The sequence below is a fragment of the Ammodytes marinus genome, assembly GCF_949987685.1.
Source record: "Ammodytes marinus genome assembly, chromosome: 7".
NCBI lineage: Eukaryota > Metazoa > Chordata > Actinopteri > Uranoscopiformes > Ammodytidae > Ammodytes > Ammodytes marinus.
Window position 1 is genome coordinate 13757216 of NC_137211.1, and position 10004 is coordinate 13767219.

Genomic DNA, 10004 nt, shown 5'->3' on the forward strand with positions numbered 1-10004 from the left:
TGCAGCCGTATCCCCGCCCCTCTCTTCATTTTTCCTCCCCTCATCACAACCCCTATCTCTCTCTCCCTTTCCCTCGGTAATGGACCTGTTGGCAGTGCTCACTCCCTCTCTCTCTCTCTCTCCGAGGTGAAATATAAGCCCAGCAAAATCAGAGACAGGCTGGTCCATTAGCTGAATGAGTGTGTGTGTGTGTGTGTGTGTGTGTGTGTGTGTGTGTGTGTGTGTGTGTGTGTGTGTGTGTGTGTGTGTGTGTGTGTGTGTGTGTGTGTGTGTGTGTGTGTGTGTGTGTGTGTGTGTGTGCGTTGAGGTATACTGGCAGATGTAGCCACACATGTAAAAAAGCCAAAACCTATCATCTGACTTTCAAAGTCTAATCTGTGGTCAGGGAAAGTGGGATGAAAAAGGAGAGAAAAGAACATGGTTTGCTAAAGATAAGTACAAATATAAATACACATAAACAAACACACACAGTGTCACACACATACATCTGATGTCTATGTCTGTACTCTGTCTGTAGTGCGCATGCCTGCATCAACGGGCACCCTGAAGGGGGATCAGCCAATCCATCACTCCTCTGATTTGTCCCACGGCTGTAATGAAATAGGGAAAGAGTGAGGAAGATAAATAAGGGAGATACAGAAGAGGAGAGGCTGGAAACAGGAGGGAGCGACGGACAAATCATCATGTGCAGGGTGCACCCTCTATTGAAATCTTTTTCCGATCCCCAAAAAATATAGAGATTAATGACAGACATCCCGGACCTGACCTTGAACTCAGCCTCTCCGGTCTTGTCTGTCCATCCCCATAAACCACACACACACTGTAAAAATGTCATCACATGTAGCCAGTCCACCAGAAACACCATTACAAACAGGAGGAAAATGTTTGAACGTGACAGCAGTGAGACACATTGCTCAGACCTGCGGTGTGGCTGTGTAATGACAGGGGGGTCGGACAGAGGGTGGGCGTGAAACTGCAATGTCATTTTTCATGGTAACCACTTGAGAGGAGTAACTTTTAAAAAAATCTATTTTGACTAAACCACAGTCCTGTTTTTATTGACAATGTTTTTGTTTTGAGTTTAACACAAGGGAACATGGTTACTCTGTCATTTGCTTTTGTTTTCATTTTGCTTTTCAATCTCTGTTCTCCCCCGCATAGCTTATTTCTGCCTCTTCCTCTCTCTGTCTCTCTCTCCATTTCACCGTCTTTTCTCTCTTCTCACATTTCTGCTGTGCTGGCTTACAGTTGGACACACTGACATAAGGGACGGTGCTGAATATTTAATGAAGATTGTGATCAGGCCCAGAAAAAAAATCGCTATAATGCTGTTCTTTAACTGTGTACATTTGCCAACGTCAACGTTTTTTCGTTTAAGGTAACATTTTGGAAGTTATCTTTTAAGAATTTTAATTTGTTTTTCCCGTATGCTGTGTGTTTTCAATCAGTCAATATACTGTGAGGATATGTAAAAGGGTCTTCGAGCCTTGACCTGGCAATAAAGTCCAGCCTGAGAGCTCTCTGGATGATCATGTATTGATCAGGCATTGACTGGCTGTGCGAAAGACTTGACTTTCTCTGCAGTCTCTGCTGTAGAGATACATAAATAATGGGAAATGTGCGCCCTCAAACTGCAGTCTGCAAGAAAATAAATCAACTGATCAACTGGCCATGATAAATTGAGCAATGCTTGAATACATCCCATGGCCTAATAAGCTCGACCCCTCCCCCACACATACAGAACACATGCATACTGTACACATGACCCCCCTCGCTCCCCTATTTCCCACACACATCTACGCACAGTACAGTGTGTCATTCATGCTGTACACTACAATCACTAAATAGCTCACCTCCAAATACTCACATTAATGTCGAAGCCAGCCTTCTGTTTTTTTCTGCTCCAAATAGTGGATTAAAATGTGTCAAAACACACTCACATGATCTGTTGCTTTGTCTCAGCTCATAAAACGGGAAGTGACTTGTAGCAGAGGGATTATGGGTAGGCATGCGTGTGTGTGTGTGTGTGTGTGTGTGTGTGTGTGTGTGTGTGTGTGTGTGTGTGTGTGTGTGTGTGTGTGTGTGTGTTACGGGGTGGGGGGTTAATGTCATAGCTAATCTTCTGATGTTCCCCAAGGCACGTCCTCCCCCCTTAGACAGACCTCGACAGACGCTCGTTGGGACAATGGGACACTTGTGTCACTGTCATCTGGAGGGATGGGGGGGGGGGTACTCAAACATGTTGACTGTCTGGAACATGGGGCCTCCGATGTGTAGTTAATAAATGGTTAACAGTTAAAAATGTGTAGAGAATCAAGAGAAGAACACAACAGGTTAATGAAGCTTAGAGGAAGTTATCAGTTCCCTCTGAGAGTTTGTATCTTATTACCACACGCCGCTCAATCTAATGTGCACTAGCATCCTGAGTTTGTCTGTATGACTGTCATGTGACTGCACTATTGACACTAGGTGGCGTCTGAGTGCCTCACCTCACACTAACTTTTAAACATTTCATGAAACAGTCTCATTTTTCCTCTGATGATCATAAATGACATGTAACAGCAAACGAGACCATCAGTTCAAAGGATGCTATTTTTGATCTCTTTTTCGTAATGCCTTTGCCATGGGTACGCTCACCCAGGAACTACAGCTGGCATAGTGAAAACACTACCGCTTTTGTCCAAAGGGGGTGCAAGAATTAACACAAAATGGAAGTTCCTCGGAGCACCTTTAAAGTGGACCTATTATACTTTTTCGACTTTTAAGACCTATAAACGTTGTTATAATGATTTATAGTCATATTTAACCATACTAAAGTATCAAATAATGACTTACATGCATTTAGATGTATTCCCTGCTGACCGTCTGGGGTGGCTGTGCAGAGCGCTAAACAGCCGGTCAAGAATTCACTTGTTCAAATTTTCGGGATTCGTAATGTCACAAATCCGGATTTTTCCATGTATGGTAATGCTGCAACGTGCTCAGACACGCTCCGGCCATGCCCCCACCTGCCTGCTCAAATCTGCCCTCACGCTGCTGAAAGTGTTCTGGAAGGAAGGTAACCAATAACAACGGAGTGGGGTTTGCAGGAGGGGAGCAAGGGGGCGGAGAAGCACAAAGCCGAGTGTGGACAGAGACTGCTGAATGCACCCAGATGAGAGGAAGAGTTTCCCGAAAATCTACATGGTTTTTTGTGCTGTGATTCGTGTCAGGTTGCTCATTAATGAGAAATTAAGACCAGAAAAGAAGTATAATAGGAGATCTTTAAGGTCAGAAAGGGTGTCAGTATTAGAAGGGAACCAGACCTGCCAATGCTGATATGAAGTGTCAATACTTTGTGAAGGTTTAGTGAGTATTATTTATTGTGTGGTAGTGTAGAAGTAGATTATATAGATAACCAAGTACATTCTCAACTTATTCAAAAGATCTGGCAATTGCAAAAGATAAGGTTAAAACTGACAAGTTTTTCATCTGAGTCAACTTTTACTATACTCACATGTAAATATAATAGAGAAATCTGTTAAAAAAAAGTTAGTACGTTTTTGAAGAATGTAAGATAGTCATGCCTTCTGAAGTGGATATTTGTCTTTGGTAATAGACTTTCTTTGCTACGGAAGGTGTTTTCTTCACTGCTTATGGAGACAGACAGACACACACTTACATACATCAATGTGGGCGACTGATTCTCCTGTTACACTGGACCTGCATGTCTCTGGCTCACAGGACAACACTGCAAAAAAACAAAGATAGAACAGGAATAATGTTTTTTGTTTGTCTGGTGCCCAGGCAACGTTTCTTATTGATTTTGGTGATTCCCCCCCGAAATGTTATTTTATGAAATGTCAAAACAACTGCAGGATGGATTGCCACAGAATTTGGAACTCAAAAAGCATGTCCTCAGGGTAACTTTTAAACCTGCAGTGTGTAGAATTTTGGGTTTTATTTCCTAGCAGATTTTGAAGAAAGTAATTATAATATCCATAAGTACATTTAATTTAGTGCATAATAGCTGAATTTATTTTTTTGAATTATTATTTTTTCCCTTAGAAAGGGTCTCATATTTGTCCATATTTATCCATACCTTGGACCAAGGCCTAGTGCCGCCATCTTGAAAGTGTCATAGTTGGAATGTCATCAGGTGCATTGTTTAAAATTTAGAATTGTTCTTGTCCTTGACGGCCACTGTAGCTTCTGTTATTATTCTAAAGGGTTGGGGTTACCCAGGGAGCGTTGCATTCTAGAACTTTGTAGAACTTTCTTGATGATGTCATATTACACACAGCACCTTTAATAACTTCATTGATCCCACGACTCTCCCCATAGCGCCATCATCAGTGCCATCTATGGCATAAATGGCACGTTTTACTGTGGCTGAAATTAAGGATTTACTCCATTCGTTTACCCATTTTTCACCAGTTATGCAAAGCTTTTCACATCAACAGCTAGACGACCAACATAAAAATTAATCCGAGTCTTCCCCAAACATAGCCAACTGGTTCGTATTTTTGGATATTAAAGGGACACTGTGTAACATTTTAAGTAATTTATTAGCTAAAATCAATATCCTCATTCATAAATATGTCCTCATTGGTGTAAAATCACCTCTGCCAATAATCTGAATTATCCTCCTGAGCGGAGAATTACAAATAGTAATATTAAATTTTGTACATTGAGCAGGCAAGCCTTATGGAGGAATCCATGTTGGTTGGAATGTCATCAGATGCATTGTTTAGAATTTAGAATTGTTCTTGTCCTTGAAGGCCACTGTAGCTCCTGTTATTATTCAAAAGGGGTGGGGTTACCCAGGGAGCGTTGCATTCTAGAACTTTGTAGAACTTTCTTGATGATGTCATATTACACACTGCCCCTTTAAGTTTAGGAATAATAATTGTGATTTAGGAGTATTACGCGCCCCACACACATCCTGCGTCTACCTCTGGAGCGCGTCGCCTTACCTTACTGCTGCCTCTCTCGGACTTTTCTCGGACACACATGCAACGTCTCAGCAGCTGCTGCTGCTTGTTGGAAGTTTTATTTTGAAGGGGACACACCAGGAAATGGTGAAACTACAGCGAAAGCTGCCAGTATGAAGTCAATATGACTCTCAGCAGAGTATTTCAAAAATCACTTTACTGATTTATACGGGAGAGAGAGAGGGGGGTGTGGTCGGGGAAGAAGAAGGCCGTAGACACAGATAGAGCAACGGAAAACTGTTGCGCTCATCATGATCTTTTTTATTTCTTCACTATATTGGATCTCTATATGTGTCATTTATCCAAAAATGAAATGCCAGAACTAATTGAAAATTAGGTTTTGAATCCCTCGGATTTTGATTGCACAATTACATCGTGAAATAAAGGGATTATTTGCGTATACGACTGAGGGATGTTTTATTTTGAAATAAACACACCGGGTAAACGTGTAACTAGAGTGAATGCTGCTGGTATGACTGTCAGCAGAGTATTTCTCTATCAGTTAAAGCACAGAGACGCGAGAGAGACGCGCTGCTCTCAGAAAAAAATAGGCGAGCCTCCTGAGGTGAAGGGGAGCGGCGCTGCAGACGTGCCTCCGACGCGCCTCAGCAGTGCGTCTGAGGTTGGATGTGTGCTCGCTCTACGTTGATTTCACAGTCTGTGACCAAAAGTCAGACGCAGACGCGAGGTAGACGCGCAGTAGAGGTAGGATGTGTGTGGGGCGCGTAAGTGTCTGCCATGCACTAATAAAGGTTTTGACTAAGGAAGAGTAAGAATACAATGTTGTCATTTATTTGAATTTTTTTGATTTTGATTTGATGGTACATTATTGAACACAACATTAAACAATTTGAATTTTAACCTTGATTTTAACCTTTTGGTCCAGTTCCAGTTGAGACCCGTTTTGACTGTCACCTTTCAAATAGACCTTTTAAATGCATCGCTGCCCTAGGCTAAACTACACTCTTGTAACTTTACTCTTGTAACTATACACTACCTGTACTGACGAGTTAAACCAGTTTGGACTATTGCAAGTTGAAAGACCACCCAGACCCACAAACAGTGCTGACAGCAAACACAAGAAAACAAGAGAAGAGACTGTCGCAGATCTTCACAGGTAAGCACAGCTGCAACCTCCTTCTGATCATTTCTTGTTGCTTCATTTTTTTCATGTTATTCTCCAGGATCTCCATGAATCTTTTTAACAGTTGCATTTCCTGCTAACAAAAGAACAGAAGGGCTTTAAGCCACAGTCATTTTTTTTAAGATAACCTTTACTATATTTAAATGTTTGACTGCAAAACAGGATGTTTTCACAGTTTTGCAGATTAGTGGCCAATACTCTTTCACTGACATTACTGAAACTAACACTAGATTTTACTGAGAAAAACCTTAAATAATCAAAGAAAATCTATTATTTAGATTTCAGAATAGTAAGGAAAACAAAACTACTATGTAATCAACCAAAGCTAGAATAAAATGCATTCATCATCCAAATTCAATAGGTGAAAAGCCACATTCTGTAGATTGAATAACTAATATTGTAGTTTATGGTCAGATCCAAAATGTTTAAAGTTGAGGAGCAGTAAACATGACACCCTTTTCCTCTCTGCTCGAGGGTCACCTGCAGTAAAAGAATGCAGCATACCTCTATAATGGCAGCCCTGCAAATTCACATTTTTTTCTAGTCAAGACTTGTTTCAACACAAGTCAAACTGTGGACAAGTATACATTATACTTTACTAAAAATATATTTTTTTGTCAGATTACTGGAATGGACTGTCTATTATGATCGGGGTCAGTGCCTACAGAAATGGCAGAAAGTACCACAGGAAGTACATGTTTCTTTAATTTAAAAAAGAATGTTTAATTAAAGTATATAGTAAGTTGGGTGTGTGCCTTAGAGCTTCATTTGTGGACACCGTGCATTTTTAAAGTAGATCATATTTGATTTCTCTTTGGTGCAGTCTCAGAATGGAGAACAGTGTCAGATCCAAAACAAGCCGGTTGGCTTTTTTCACAAGAGCTTCTTCACATCAGCAGAGATTCAAACGCTCTGCTCCTGAGTGTGGACATCAGACAAAACAAGGAGGAGCAAGACCGAGCTTTAGTCTCATTCTACAAGAGAGACAACGTTCAGTGGACGTCGCCGCTACAATGCAATCTCAAAGGTAGCTGCTTTAACCAGTAACTAAAGGCAACACTTTTCTCATCCAGGTGATTTAATTGAAACCTGGGTCTCTTCACAGGGGATGTTGCAACAGGAAGAGGGGTCGATCGTCACATCATGTCAACAGTGATATTAAAGCTTATAAGTGGATTCCATATAAACTTAGGTGAGAGACACACCGACAACATACACCCTAACCCTATGTAAAAGCAGTACAGTTCCCAAATGAAGGCCAATGTTTACTTAAGCAATTTGTTACAAGCTGGGACATGTAAAGGTTAATTGTCTGCAGTGCTCATTCAATTATTTCATTAAAACTGGTACACATAATGATGAAAATATTGAAAACGAGCAAAAAAATGTTATATTTGATACTCGAAAAAACTGAAAGAAATCAATATTGATGATTTAATCATGTAAATTTAAAGAACAACTTTGATGGACAATTAATTTGAAATATATGATATTGATCATAGTATCGACATCAGGTAAGGCGAGCTATGGTATAAATTCAACTCAAATCTTCAACAAAATCAAAAGGTTATTCATCTCTCACTCTCTGATTTGTATTGTAAGTCAGGACATATTACCATACATCTTCTCTCAATCCTCCATCCGAACACTGTTGCAGGTTGTACGGCCATCACCAAAGTCTTCGAGGGAGAGTCTGATCACCTTATCCCCTCGGTGTCAGAAGAACTGCTCGACAATGACGTGTTCGCAGTTGCGGGCCGGATGGTCGGCCATTCCTTCTTGCAAAGTGGCCCCAGTTTCCCGGGTCTTAGCCCAGCGATTACTCACGTTCTTTTTGGAGGTTCGTTGGAGACAGCTCCTGTGACAATGCAAGACTGCCCTGACCTCGACATCCGTGACACTGTGAAAATGGTGAACATGACAAACATTCAGGCCTATATGTATTCTCTACTACAAGGCTCCATGTTTCACTTGAAGCACTGACTGAACTCAGCATCAGAAAAACGGCAATCAATGTAATAAATTGTATGCATGCTGCATGAATAAAACATTTGTTTGTCGTTGTGTTTTATTTTAGCTTGATGGAGACTTGGAATTAAAGGAATTTGACTCCATCCATCAGCTGTGCCTGTCGCAGGACCTGCCAGCACCAAATGCCACCAACAGGAAATGGCTGTCTGAAAAGCTGCTCTTACATGCTGTGAGTGTTTGTGTTTGCTCTACTTCAGCTTTCAACTCAGGTTAATTCCTCCACACAAGTGCTGAACACACTGAACACATCCCTGTTGTTAGATAACATATAGAATACATTCAGTATCACCTGGAATAATCAATAGAGAATTTCATCACATCACTATTTTGTTGTACTTTTTATTTAAAGAGAAATACTCTATGTGAATTAAACTTTCTTGATAACGGCTCAGAAAAAAAAACGTTCATAGCTGCAAGCCATTTCAACGATACAACTGCAAAGGTGGTGTTGTCACCTTTATAAACAGTCTTATGGTTGCCACCCAGATACTAAGTGAACAAAGTGACATAAATATGAATCCGAAGAGCATCAAGGCATCACATTATGAACATTATCACGTGGGTCCTATGTTGCAGGTTATAGAGCGGACACTGCGTCAAACAAATCAGTTCCGAAAGGGGTTGCAAGAGACAGGGCTATGGCCACTTCTCATTCACAGAAGAGACGTAATCCCAGTCCTGTTTCCCAGGGAATCTGAAGCACAAGTCACACCTCAGGTACAGAAGCAAAGCAACAGCTAACAGTTGTCTAATGCTGGACATGAGTGGCCCGTTATTCAGAGAGGGGCTTCTTAGCATTTTGGATTATTGTTCTAATGAAACAAACAATGGTGAAAAAGGTCCAAAGTAGGCCAAAATGCTCAATGAATTACTAATAACTGCACGTTGAAGGGTATATGCGGTATATTTACAGTATGATTGTATTTTTTTGGGGGGGGGGGTTTCCTTCACAAAAAATGTATCCTTCACAAATGTTCCATAGAAAATAATTGTCAAGGAGTTGAGATACATTCCCTTGGCACTGTTGCACCAAAATGTGGATCAAAGAGTATTTAAATGCAGTTTGAGTTACATGTGATTTCAGATGATCTTGGATTGCATCAAATGGCCATCAGCTATAACTCTCATCTTCGACAGCTACATGGTCACAGACGAAGGCGAGTGCGATGTAACGGATATAGGTCGAGTATCTGGCTACTTGAAAATGTTTATTGAAAATGGTATGTATTAGTTTTATTACCATTTTTAGATTGTTTTTAAGCCGCTCTTTAGGCAGACTGTTGTCTGACTAGCTGCTCTTTTTAACACAGCGTCTCCAGCTCAGCTAAAAAGCCTGGTTAAGTTCTGGATAGGATGGGAGCTGCCAGCCACAGAGATGCAAGTGGAAATAGTAGATGCCACACTTCCGACGGCTTCGACATGTTTTGAGAAGCTGAGGCTGCCGAGGCATTACACAACATACAACACATTTCATCATGATTTGTGTGCCTGCATATCAACCAGTTACAGCGGTTTTGGCTGTGTCTGAAGGGGAATAAAGTTGACTTCAAATGTATGTACTGTAGATCCAATATGTGAAACTTGACAATGTTTTTTGTGTGACTTTTAGAATATGTAAAATAAACATTTTTGTTTCCCTAACACATTTTGACATCTCTTGCACCTCATGATTTTCACTTCTCCTTGATGAATTGGCAACAGCTTTCCTGTGTGTATATACTGTATGTGTGCATAAGGAGAGACAACCACAATGGCTGCCTATATGACTTCCATCATTTTGCACTTTTTTATTGATGACTCCCTTATCTACAACACAAAACAGGTATACTGTGTAACCCTTTCTGCACAGTACTAAT